The 13395-nt window shown below is 48.3% G+C and overlaps 1 long non-coding RNA gene across 1 annotated transcript in view; it reads left to right on the top strand.

Annotated features, from left to right (window-relative positions):
* The window catches only part of LOC147115970 (uncharacterized), a 358073-nt gene that overhangs the window by 306291 nt on the left and 38387 nt on the right, over positions 1 to 13395 (top strand). Inside the window, exon 3 of the long non-coding RNA XR_015078594.1 lies at positions 1518 to 1589. This is a non-coding gene — a long non-coding RNA (uncharacterized LOC147115970). The remainder of the gene's footprint in view (positions 1 to 1517; positions 1590 to 13395) is intronic.

Here is a 13395-nt window from a genome sequence, read left to right as displayed (position 1 = left end):
TTTGGGAGTCGAGCAGAAAATCCATTGGACAGAAATTTGTGCAGGGCTCATTGACCTCTGATATGTCTTCCCTGAGGTTTTGGAAGCTGGCTTGGGATGTAGGCATCCTGGCAAGGCTGAGCTTTATTGTCCATCCTTAGTTGCCCTCGAGATGGTGCTGGTGGGCCTTCTACTTGAATCACTGCAGTCCCAGTGGCAAAGGTGTTCACAGAAAATTGTTAGATAAGAAGTATACCACCCACTAATCCCTGTAGCATTGTACTTTGGTTAGAACTGGCTGAACAATTTCATAATTGCATTTATTGTCCAAAAAGAAGAACCTAATGCAGAGGCCAGTGCAAGGAATACCTGTCCCAACATCAGCCCTGTCCAAATAGATTTCGGTTATTTATTTTTTAGAACCATATTTGCAAAGCTCCATGGAGAATTTTCATCACATCCATTTTAAAAGAGCAGACAAACAGGGCAAGTGTAGTTCATTACAGTGTGTCTATGCCACAGCATTGGGATGAATGTGCTTGTAATGTTTAAAGTCTGTTTATAAACTAATATTTGGACATTTGTTTGCCCCTAGTTACTGCATTGTATGTGCTGTGCTTTATGTGCTGGATTACAATGAATGCACATGGGACATCAGTATAAATAAAAATCAAAACAAACAATGACCACGGATTAATATTATGGTCTATAAGTTTTGATTTTCAGAGGCATTTGACAAGGCAGAATTTATTGAAAGTCATTATTTGTTGTATTCCAGGGAATGCTAATAGCTTTGTGGTCACAATTTTTTTTTCTCCTCAAATTGTACTTATATTGTGCCTAATTTTTTTTGTCAGCTAATTTCCGTTTTCCATCTGGGCTCTTCCCGCTTCAGGTATTACTCTCAGCTCAATCAGTGGATAGGTGATCTGTTGAGAGGCATATAGGCTTGCAGCTGTGGAACCAGTCACTAGGTGGTGTAGTGAGAATGGTGTTGGTACACTTGAACACTGATTTTCCCATCTTCCTTTTGGTTTCCCCCCCAGCAGGCCCAACTTGACACAGGACCTTAAGTTGTACAGAATTATGGTGATCAGTCATCATGTGATATAGCATGAGTTCACGAACAAATTTTGTCACTGGAATGCCTGTTTATGTGATGGGAGTAATAACAATCACAAATATGATCTGAACTGTGTTTTCAGAGCTTGGTTTTACTATCTGGAAACTTTGCATAAATCTTGTCAGGTCTTTAACATCCCCCTCCACCAATATAAATTCATAACAATTTTTGATTCTGAATTTATTTTACATTACGAAACAGTTTTAATAAGGTTTTTTTTCCCAAAACCGTTAAGTCAGTGGGTCAACTTTTCTCGACCTTTGTCCATTTGTGGCATCACTGTTTTTGTTCAGTCTGCACTAAATATTTGCTAATGTGGATTAAATGATTGAGATAGAATGTAAATGTTAAGACAATTCATACAAACTGAAAATGTATCAAATGTTAATTAAATTCTTCATCTCTGCTTTCCCAGTCAATCACAGATTCCCACTGGGGATTGCAGAAATTGTTGGGATTTTCTGGTAGGGCCAAGTCTCTGACTAAGGTAAGAAATAACTCTTATTCTGGCAAACCAGTAGTTCTTACAAATGGTTTGGTCTCTGTGTAAAATTCATCTTGAGTGCAGGTAATTAAAGGGAGAAAGGAGCCAATGAATTAGTACCCCTCTTTTGACACAAGTGGAATACCCTGGGTCGCTCTCTTACTAATGAGAATGCTTGCCCCCTTTTGGTGGTAACCAGGGTGATGAACTTTGAAAAAGGCAACAGAGGAGGGTAATCAATTTGCAATGGCTTCTCTGGCAACCTATGATCAACAAAGGTGTCATCCATGCTGGGAAACAGTTCTAATTGTATGACTGCACATAGGTTTCAAAATGTCTCCATATTTTTTGGTCTTTTATGCTCTGGGTGTCAAATCTGAGAATGTGACTGATTATATTGCTGGGCCATGCTTTAATATGTATGAAGCATGCTTGCCAACCATCAGTTAGTGATTCCTATATGGTGTCTACCCTCCATAAACTTGAGGTCATCCAAAACTTGGTTGCCCGTGTCCTAACTCGCACCAAGTCCCGTTCACCCATCACCCCTGTGCTCGCTGACCTACATTGGCTCCCGGTTAAGCAGCACCTCGATTTCAAAATTCTCATCCTTGTTTTCAAATCTCTCCATGGCCTCGCCCCTCCCTACCTCTGTAATCTCCTTCAGCCCCACAACCCTCTGAGATATCTGCACTCCTCTAATTCTGCCCTCTTGGGCATCCCTGATTATAATTGTGGTGTGGAGATGCCGGTGTTGGACTGGGGTGGACAAATGTAAGAAGTCACACAACACCAGGTTATAGTCCCAACAGTTTTATTTGAAATCACAAGCTTTCGGAGCGCTGCTCCTTCGTCAGGTCACGACGAAGGAGCAGCGCTCCGAAAGCTTGTGATTTTAAATAAAACTGTTGGACTATAATCTGGTGTTGTGTGACTTCTTACAACTGATTATAATTGCTCAACCATTGGTGGCCGTGCCTTCTGTTGCCTAGGCCCTAAGCTCTGGAATTCCCCCCCTAAACCTCTCCGCCTCTCTACCTCTCTTTACTCCTTTAACACGCTCCTTAAAACCTACCTCTTTGACCAAGCTTTTGGTCATCTGCCCTAACTGCTCCTTATGTGGCTTGGTGTCAAATTTTTTTGTCTTATAACACTCCTGTGCAGCGCCTTGGGACGTTTTACTACGTTAAAGGCACTATATAAATACAAGTTGTTGTTGTCTGCTTCACAGTGTTTGCTGACAAAAATCATCCTGAGGTTGAAACTTTCTGTGTTTTCCTGAGGTCTCCCAGAATGCTGGAGGGTAGATCTTGTCTGCACATGCCCAGACTGAGCGCGCAGGCATGGTCATGTGACCAGGTCCCTCCAGCGCTGGTAATTAAATGGCACCCAGTTGTAGGTGTTAAGATACATTAGACATTCTTGCATAAAGAGTCAGTCGTGTTTGAGAGCTGTCAGTCACACATTCCTCATGCCTGCAGTTTAATGTTTTATACCAGTAAACAAAGCTGCCAGGTAGTTGTTAATATTTTTGATAATTTTTTCCAAGCTGCTGTTCAGATTTCTGTCAGCTGGATCGGTGGGAATGAGTTAACAAATCTAACATGGTCGGCCAGTAGAATTTGGCCACCGCTCAACTCTATACAACATTTTTTAAGTGAATGGACAATTGCTTTAATTAAAGGTGAACTGCACTTATGATTCATAGTGCCACCTATTTTAAGACTTCTTTGCTGTTTTCATGCATTTTTCCCCTCTGTGAATTTGTATATGTAGTTGGAACTGAATCCTGCCAAAGTAGGTCAGGCTATGCAAAGTTACTTCAGGGACCACTGGTGACATTGAAAAGTAAAAGGGATGGGGATTCATTTCCCAACTCTTAAGGCCGCACTAGATATTTCCTTCCATGGTACATTTTCATATCCATGACTGCCTCTTTAAATTTATCATGGGAAAAATATAATTAGGAATGATTTGCAAGAACTAAGTGACTTTTGAATTATTTTAATAATAAAAAGTATCAGAAGCCACAAAAATTGTTCGTCCCCATCAATTTTCTAAATGGTTTTGTAGTTATGCTAACAGATGATGGAGTGATTTTAACCATGTCCACTCGATGGAAACAGGGAGGGCGGGCGGGCAGGCAGTTAAAATTGCTTGTGGAACTTGCCTGCCGAGGTCCTGCTGTCTTCTCGCAGGTTCCGATCTTAACCTATGAGAGTAGGAAGCCCACTGCAAGTTGGCGCCTTCTTTAAATATGAATATTGGACTCCGAAAAAACAAGGGTAATACAGTGATCATGGGAGACTTTAATCTACATATAGACAGGGCAAACCAAATTTGCAGTGATAGTGTGGAGGACAAATTCATGGAATGTATGCAAGATAGTTTTTTAGATCAGTATGTTGAGGAACCAACTAGGGTGCAGGCTATATTAGATCTAGTATTGTGCAACGAGAAAGGGTTAATGATACGCTTATCAATTACTCCATAAAAGGCGATGAATTAGGAAAGTAATGAAAAGGTTTTTATTAACTAAAGAACAGAGCATGCCTCTCGTGGACGACTGGTTCCAAGAAGGAAGTGGGTTGCCGGGCAGCCACCTTTATACCAGGTCATGTAGGCGGAGCCAGCTGAGGCATGCATTGGTACACAGTGAGTAGCAAGAGGTAACAATGTGCAATAACGATAACAGTAGTGAACAACAATGAAAACAATAACAGTGGTTTACCACATTCACCCCTTGTTTAAAATTGAGTCCGGCGGGGTGAAGTGTACTAAACGTTCGTGTAGGTAAATCTATCAGGAGGCCTTGTATGCCGTCCTGATCGTCGTAGCAGCGGCGGCGGTGCTGCAGTATCCAACGTCGAGTCTGGTGTCTGAGTGGTCGACGAAGGGTCCTGGGGCTCCAGCATGCCGTCTACAGGGGTTGGGTTGGGAGAAGTGGTGGATAGTAACGGTGGTGATTCAGGGGCGCCCGAGGGTGCGAGGTCTCGTATGGAGACCGTGTCCTCCCGCCCGTCTGGGTATGCCACGTAGATATACTGGGGGTTGGCGTGTAGGAGGTTCACCCTCTCGACCAGGGGGTCCGTTTTATGGGTCATCACGTGCCTCCGCAGTAGGACGGGCCCAGGAGAAGTCAGCCATGTCGGTAGCGAGGTTCCCGATGTGGACTTCCTGGGGAAAACGAACATTCGCTCATGAGGGGTGGCATTAGTGGCAGTACAAAGCAGTGACCGGATGGAGTGGAGCGCCGCAGAGAGGGCCTCCTGCCAGCGAGAGGTCGGAAGGCCCTTAGATTTTAAGGCTAAGAGGACGGCCTTCCAAACCGTCGCGTTCTCTCTTTCCACCTGGCCGTTCCCCCAGGGGTTGTAGCTGGTGGTCCTGCTCGTAGCAATACCTCTCGCGAGCAGGTACTGACGAAGTTCGTCGCTCATGAAAATTGAGCCCCGGTCGCTATGTATATAGCTGGGGAACCCGAACAAAGCGAAGAGGTCATTCAGACATTTGATGACCGTGGTACTGGTCATGTCTGGGCAAGGGATGGCAAACGGGAAACGGGAGTACTCATCAACAATGTTGAGGAAGTACACGTTGCGGTCAGAGGAAGGGAGGTGCCCCTTAAAGTCGATGCTCAAGCGCTCGAAGGGGCGAGTGGCCTTGATCAGGCTTGCTCTGTCTGGCCTATAAAAATGCGGTTTGCATTCGGCACAGATTTGGCAGTTCCTGGTCATAGTTCTGACCTCCTCGATGGAGTAGGGCAGGTTGCGGGATTTGATGAAATGGAAGAACCTGGTGACCCCCGGGTGGCAGAGGTCATTGTGGAGGGTCCGCAGTCTATCAACTTGCGCGTTGGCGCATGTACCTCGTGATAGAGCATCTGGGGGCTCATTGAGTTTCCCGGGCCGGTACAAGATATCGTAATTGTAGGTGGAAAGTTCAATTCTCCACCTCAAGATCTTGTCATTCTTGATTTTGCCCCTCTGCTTATTATTGAACATAAAAGCAACTGAACGCTGGTCAGTGAGAAGGGTAAATCGTTTTCCGGCCAGGTAATGCCTCCAGTGTCGCACCGCTTCCACAATAGCCTGGGCCTCCTTTTCGACAGAGCAGTGTCGAATCTCGGGGCCCTGGAGGGTCCTTGAGAAAAAGGCCACGGGTCTCCCCGCCTGGTTAAGGGTTGCAGCTAGGGCGAAGTCGGATGCATCGCTCTCCACTTGGAAAGGGATGGACTCATCCACTGCGTGCATTGTGGCCTTCGCAATATCACTCTGGATAAGAGTGAAGGCAACACCCGCCTCTGATGTCAGGGGGAAGGAGGTGGACTTGATGAGGGGTCTGGCTTTGTCCGCATAGTTGGGCACCCACTGAGCATAGTAAGAGAAAAACCCCAGGCATCTCTTCAGTGCTTTTAGGCAGAGGGGGAGGGGGAGCTCCATAAGGGGGCGCATTCTGTCGGGGTCGGGCCCGATGACTCCGTTCTCCACTACGCAGCCGAGGATGGCAAGGCGCGTGGTGTGAAACATACATTTCTCTTTATTGTATGTTAGATTCGGCCGCTGGGCCGTACGGAGGAATTTCGCTAGATTAACGTCATGGTCCTGCTGGTCGTGGCCGCAGATGGTGACGTTATCCAGATAGGGAAAGGTGGCCTGCAGCGCGTTCTGGTCAACCATCCGGTCCATCTCCCTTTGGAAGACCGAAACCCCGTTGGTGACGCCGAAGGGGACCCTAAGGAAGTGGTAGAGGCGGCCGTTTGCCTCGAAGGCAGTATACTGGCGGTCCTCATGGCGGATAGGGAGTTGGTGGTATGCTGACTTAAGGTCAATGGTGGAGAATACCCTGTATTGCGCAATCTGATTGACCATATCAGATATGCGGGGAAGGGGGTATGCGTCCAGCTGGGTGTACCGGTTTATGGTTTGGCTGTAGTCGATGACCAGGCGGCGTTTATCGGCGGTCTTAACGACTACCACCTGGGCTCACCATGGGCTGGTGCTCCCTTCGATAATGCCCTCCTTCAGGAGTTGCTCCACCTCAGCGCTAATAAAAGCTCTGTCCCCGGCGCTGTACCGCCTGCTCTTGGTAGCGATGGGTTTACAGTCGCGGGTGAGGTTAGCGAACAAGGGAGGGGGGGGACTTTGAGTGTGGAAAGGCTGCAAGTGGTGCGCGGCGGGCGATTTAAAAGCTGTTGGTTGCAGACTGTGAGTGGGGGAAGGGGTCCACCGTATGCCAATGTGACACTTTTGAGGTGGCACTGAAAATCCAACCCTAGCAGAACGGCAGCGCAAAGACGGGGCAGGACAAGAAGTTTAAAATTTTTATATTCAGTGCCCCTAACCGAAAGGGTCACCACACAGTAGCCGCCGACATCCGTTGAATGGGACTTGGACGCCATAGAAATCCGATGGCGCGTTGGCAGGACCGTGAGGGAGTGGCTACGCACCATGTCGGGATGAATAAAACTCTCCATGCTCCCGCTGTCAAACAGGCAAGTAGTGGCGCGGCCGTTTACCGTAATGTCCATCATGGACCTGGACAGATGATGAGGGAGGGCTTGATCCAGCGTAACGGAGGCCAGTGTATGGCTGAATGAGCTGATATGGTCGTCCGACGAGACGGTGGTCGAGTCCGGAGACAAATTGGCGGTTGAGTGCGGAGGGCAAAATGGCGGCGGCCATGATTCCGATCCCCACGCGGCCGGAGGTGCACAAAATGGTGGAGAAGATGGCTGCCCCCACGGTTCACACGCGGTGCTGCTGGCGTTCGCGGGTTTCCCTCTGCAGGCGTTGGCGTAATGGCCTTTCTTCCCGCAGCCAGAGCAGGTAGCAGTCTTCGCCGGGCAGCGCGCTCTGGGGTGTTTTAACTGGCCACAGAAATAGCATTTTTGGGCCTGGTTACGGGACATCGTTGCAGTAGTTGGTACCGGGTGCGGCGGTCCCGGTTGCTTTCGGGACATCGCTGCAGTAGTTGGTACCGGGGGCGGCGGTCCCATGTCCCAAGGTCGCGATGACCATGGCGTGGCCCCGTTACGTGCGTATGCTTCGAGGTTTCGGTGGGCCGCATCTAGTGAGAGCGCGAGGGCTACGGCCGTCTTCAGGTCGAGCTCCTTGCTTTCGAGCAGTCTCTGCCGGGAGTAGTCGGACTGGAGGCCCTTAACGAAGGCATCACAGGTAAGTCCCTCCGCGTGCGCCGCAGCCGTTACCGCCTTACAGTCGCAGTCCCTGCAGAGCGTCTGTAACGCCCGTAAAAATGCCTCTACCGATTCCCCCGGTTGCTGCCTGCGGGATCCCAGGAGGTGTCTGGCGTAAATCGTATTCACTGGGCGCGTGTATTGCCCTTTTAGCAGGTCGAGAGCCGCCGTGTACGTAGTAGCGTCCCGGATGAGTGTATATACTTGAGGGCTCACCTGGGCGGTCAGGACTTTTAATTTGTTCTCCTCCGATGTCACGGCGGAGGCTTCTAGGAAGGATTCAAAGCAGCTCAGCCAGTGTTCGAAATTGGTAGATGAACCCGCCGCTTGGGGGTCGAGGTCCAGGCATGCTGGTCTGAGGGCTCGCAGCAACGCCTGCTGTTGTTGCTGCTCAGTTCCGGACATTTTACTTTTAGTTAATAAAATTGATACGCTTATCAATTACTCCATAAAAGGCGATGAATTAGGAAAGTAATGAAAAGGTTTTTATTAACTAAAGAACAGAGCATGCCTCTTGTGGACGACTGGTTCCAAGAAGGAAGTGGGTTGCCGGGCAGCCACCTTTATACCAGGTCATGTAGGTGGAGCCAGCTGAGGCATGCATTGGTACACAGTGAGTAGCAAGAGGTAACAATGTGCAATAACGATAACAGTAGTGAACAACAATGAAAACAATAACAGTGGTTTACCACAGTTAATTAATAACCTTGTAGTAAAGGGACTTTTCAGGAAGAGTGACCATAATATTGAGTTTGAAAGTGACTTAGCTAATTCTGAAACTCTGGTCTTAAATCTAAACAAAACAAACTACGTAGGTATGAGGGGCGAGTTGGCTACAGTGGATTGGGAAACTACATTAAAAGGTATGATAGTGGATGAGCAATGGCTAGCATTTAAAGAATTAATACATAATTTACAACAAACATACATTCCTTTAAAGCACAAAAACCCCACAGGAAAAGTGGTCCAACCATGGCTAACAAGAGAAGTTAAAAATAGTATTAGATCAAAGGAAGAGGCTTATAATGTTGCCAAAAAGAGTAGTAAGCCTGAGAATTGGGAGGATTTTAGTATTCAGCAAAGGAGGACCAAGAAATTGATAGAGAAATGGAAAATAGAATGAGAGTAAACTAGCGAGAGACATAAAAACAGACTATAACAGCTTCTATAGGTATGTAAAAAGGAAAAGATTAGTGAAAGTAAATGTGGGTCCCTTACAGGCTGAGACAGGAGAAATTATAATGGGGAATACGGAAATGACAGAGAAATTAAACAAATACTTTGGCCGCGATTTTGCCCGCACTCAGAGGAAGGGTTTGGAGGTGGGTCAGGAGTGAAAATCTAAATGATTGATGGCAGGTTCTGAACCTGCTGCCATCACAACTCCACGCAACTTTGCAAAGTGTTGGGTCTGTGAGTCCCGATCAGACCCGACACCAAGCAACGGGAGAGGCACTTAAGACAGTTAACAGCTTGTTAACTGCCTACATAATCCCATTTTAATAGGCTCTTCCCATTTTACTACATTTTCAGCATGTTGCCCGTCGTGCGACAAACACACCAGCTGATTGTGCCGGGTTCAGCAACTACCTGAATTCTTGACAGCTGCTCCTGCAGCATAAAAGTGGACCTGTAACATGGCTGACTTTCAGATGCCAGAATTTTGTGTTTTGAGGTTTTGGAACACATTTTGCAGATCTATTGAGCTTGTATGTGTTTAAGCTGAGATCCATATGCACTGTGACCTCCTTGGAAAACCCTCTCCCCACATTGATTGAGTGCTGATAACATCTATTCCTCAACTGAGATATATAACGACGGAGTGGGAACCATTTATACCCTCTCATCCTGGTCCTCAGAATCAGAGGTAGAGCAGCCGCGGCTGCAGCAGAACCAGGCACAACAGCAGCAGCAACAGGAGCGCCAACCTTCTCCTCAGCCACATCATGAGGAACAGGGCAGAGGGTGTCAGCACAGGGCTGCACCACGCCGCAGGAGATACCCACAACACAGGGTTTACAGGCCAAGGATGAGCTTCCTCAACATGAGTGAGCAGCAGTGCCAAAGTAGGCTGAGATTTTCGCGAGAGGTAGTCGCTAACATCTGCACAATGCTGCACCAACACCTGGAACCCAGAGGAGTGGGTGGTCACTCATTACCAGTGGCTGTCAAAGTCACCACTGCAATCAACTTCTTTGCTTCAGGGTCCTTCCAGGGTTCAGCAGCAGACATCAACAGCATCTCCCAGTCGGCCGCACACACTTGCATCACACAGGTTACCGATGCTTTCTTTGCAAAGTCACACAATTACATCCACCTCTCCATGGATGAAGCAAGTGTGACTGTGCATGCAGTTAGCTTTGCAAATATGGCAGGCTTCCCAAAGGTGCAGGGCGTCGTAAACTGCACACATGTGGCCATCAGGGCACCCCATCACAACCCAGCTGTATTTGTGAACCGCAAGGGCTTCCACTCCCTTAATGTCCAGAAGGTGTGTAACCACAGGAAGGTCATTTTGCATGTTTGCGCCAAGTACCCTGGCAGTTGCCATGCCTCGTTCATCCTGCGGCTGTCTACTGTGCCTCTGCTCTTCAATCCGCCTACCCAACTTTCCGGATGGCTACTTGCAGACAAGGGCTTTCCCCTGAAGACGTAGCTAATGACGCTGTTGAGGAGGCCATCGAATGAAGCTGAGGAGCGCTACAATGCTAGCCACATTTCCACCAGAGGCATTGTAGAGCAAACCATCGGCTTGCTCAAAATGCGATCAGATACCTCGACAGACCGGGTGGAGCCCTACAGTACTCACCAGCCAGGGTCTCCAGAATTATTGTGGTCTGCTGTGCACTGCACAACATCGCATAGCGGCGTGGCTTACCGCTGCCTGAGGAACAACTGGCTCAGCGCACAGCCTTCCCCTCAGAAGAGGAGGAGGAGGAGGAGGAAGACCTTGCGGAGGCAGATGTGTCAGTTCCACCAGCAAGTGAGCACATTGCTAGCTGTGAGGCAAGGGATGTACTAATCCATGCGAGATTTGCGTAATTTTACACAGCAAACACATGTGGCTGGCACATGGAAATGAGTGTCTGGCTGACCACCTTAACACACCATACAGCATCTGTACAATAAACTATGGGTTCCTATCACTCTTACCACCATCATTACAGATGAAAAGTGCCCTGACCCCTCACTGTGACACTTCCATTTATGAGCACACATAGGCCAACACTTTGAATCTTTGCCATCGCATTTCTTTATTACAACTGCAATAACGATGAGAATCTTCACTTTATATTAGACCAAAACACCCAAATGACTACCCTTGTGACTATTTGTGTGTTAACTTTCTCTTACGCGTGCTTTTACGTGGTGCTTCCCCTGCGGCTTCAGCAGATGTAGAGGTACCTTGCTCACTTCCATGCTGCACCTGCTTCAACGCCTTTGGCGGTCACCCTCTGGGTTTGGGAGCATGGGAGGGCTCGGCAACAATCTGCTCCTCCTGAAGTTGTGCAAGGCTGAGATGGCCATCTCAGCTGGGTGACGAATCTGGGGCTCTGACTGAGGGCTCCGTAGTGGCATGGGAGTGTGAGTGCTTGGAGAGGAGCCCACACTTCCTTGTTGTCGACCACCAACATCCCTCTCATGGGTCGCCCGCACTTCACTGCTAGCAAGTAGCTGGAAAGGACCTTGCTGCACATCATTGGGGCCATGAGGACCCATCTCTGTACTGACAGTCCTCATAACTGTGACGTCCATGGACCTCTGGTTCCTCTTCTCAGTAGATGCCCATCTATCTTCCATAGCAGACCACCTATTTAGAAGAGTCACCATGTTCATTTGTGTCTGGCGATTTATGTCCTCCATGGAGGTTGCTATCCTTCCCATGGCGGCACCTACATTCACCATTGATTGCACCATGGCATTGCTCATGTTTGAGATGGACTCCTCCATTCTCTGCACACTCGCAGTTACAGTGGTTGCAAACCCTGTTAGCGATTCCTGCACTTGATCCTGAAGCTCCAGCACCGCTCTCTTTCTGGATGGCCCCAGAGGCACAGCGTCCACATGCAGCTGAGCAGAGCTAGGAACATCCTGCATCCTCCAACGAGGACTCTCCATTGCTGTCCCTGTCTCCACCATCTGCTGATGTTCACTTGTGAGCTGTGATACACCAGGTGACAACACTACTCTATCTCGCGAATGAGCCACTGAGGTGTGCATCTCTGTGCTGGTGCTGGGTGCACTCAATTCTGTTTACACTGCACCATCAGAGGTTGCAGCTGCCTCTGAGGAGTCTTCCGGCTCTTCCTCCTGGACAGTGGGGAGGTGGGTTTTGATGATCCTGTGGGGCAGTAAAGGCATGAGTTAGACATGTGATATTAACGTAACAGACACATCCCATCGTGCAGATGATCAGAACTCAATCTGTATGAGCATCAGATGCCATATCAGTCACTCGTGTAATCTAAATGAGAGGGTTGCAAATCTATTCTGTCACCGACTTGCTCTACTGCGCCCGTCTCTCCATCCCCCACTTCCAGCTCCTCAGCACCTCCGACGATGTCGAGAGCAACCTCCTCAGCAGTGGTCAAGTGTGCTATGGAAGATGGCCCTCCTCCTGTCCTGCCCCTCTCCCTCTTATTGTGGGCTCTCTTTTTCTGCAATGAGGGACACAAATGGAGTTTGAGTGACAATGTTGGAGTGAGTGTAGAGAATCCATAGCATAGGTGCTTAGAGGGAGAAAAAGATGGAGTGAGGTGCCAATACCAAGGGCCCTCTCTGTGCGTTGTTAGTTGTCATTGCATAACAATGAGAGCAGGTGTGAGGGGTGCATAGAATGGTGGAGTGATTCTGTACATAGAGAGAGAGGGATGGTTAAGGGTGCAAGGGATGGAAGGAGTAGGTTGACAATGCAGAGTGCTGGTGATGAGAGGAGATGGGGAGCAGATTGAAGGTAAGTGTGATGTTGTACTCACTTTTGCTGAGCGTAGCAGATCATTGAACCTTTTGCGGAACTGAACCCAGGTGCATGAGCACAAAGACCTGGCACTAACCTCCTCAGCAATTTGCAGCCAGGCTGCCTTGGTTTGCTGAGGAGGCTTCCTCCGTCCATTTGAGGGGAACAGAACCCCTTTGCGCCCTCTCACTCCCTCCACAAGAGCATGGAGGGAGTCATCATCGAGTCTTGGAGAGGCCTTTGCTCTTGAAGCAGTCATCTATCTATCTTCCACACTGAGAAGCAGCAGAATGTGAATGAAATACCACAAGGCTGATTGGGCCCCTTAAATGTAGCTGAATGGAAGACGTCAGCAGAGACGAGCAGGAGACCCGAACCCACTGATTAGACTGGGTAACATGCCCAGTTAGGGGAAAATAGTTAATTCAGAGCGGCTGTATCCGGCAGCAGGACCAGAACCCGCTGACCAGCCAACCCGCCTCCAACACGCTGCCGATGGTAAAATTGTGGCCTTTGTGTCTGTCTTCACGGAAGAGGATGCAAAAATCTTCCTGGAAATAGTGGAGAACCAAGAATGAGGAACTGAAAGAAATTGATATTAGTAACAAAGTAGTACTGGAGAAATTAATGGGATTGAAAGCCAATAAATCCCCAGGACC

Source organism: Somniosus microcephalus, chromosome 6 (assembly GCF_052327205.1).
Source record: "Somniosus microcephalus isolate GS21.2 chromosome 6, FLI_Smic_1.0, whole genome shotgun sequence".
In the NCBI taxonomy this organism is placed as follows: Eukaryota; Metazoa; Chordata; class Chondrichthyes; order Squaliformes; family Somniosidae; genus Somniosus; species Somniosus microcephalus.
Note: the sequence above shows the minus strand (reverse complement) of the source record. Positions and strands in the feature narration are given on the sequence as shown.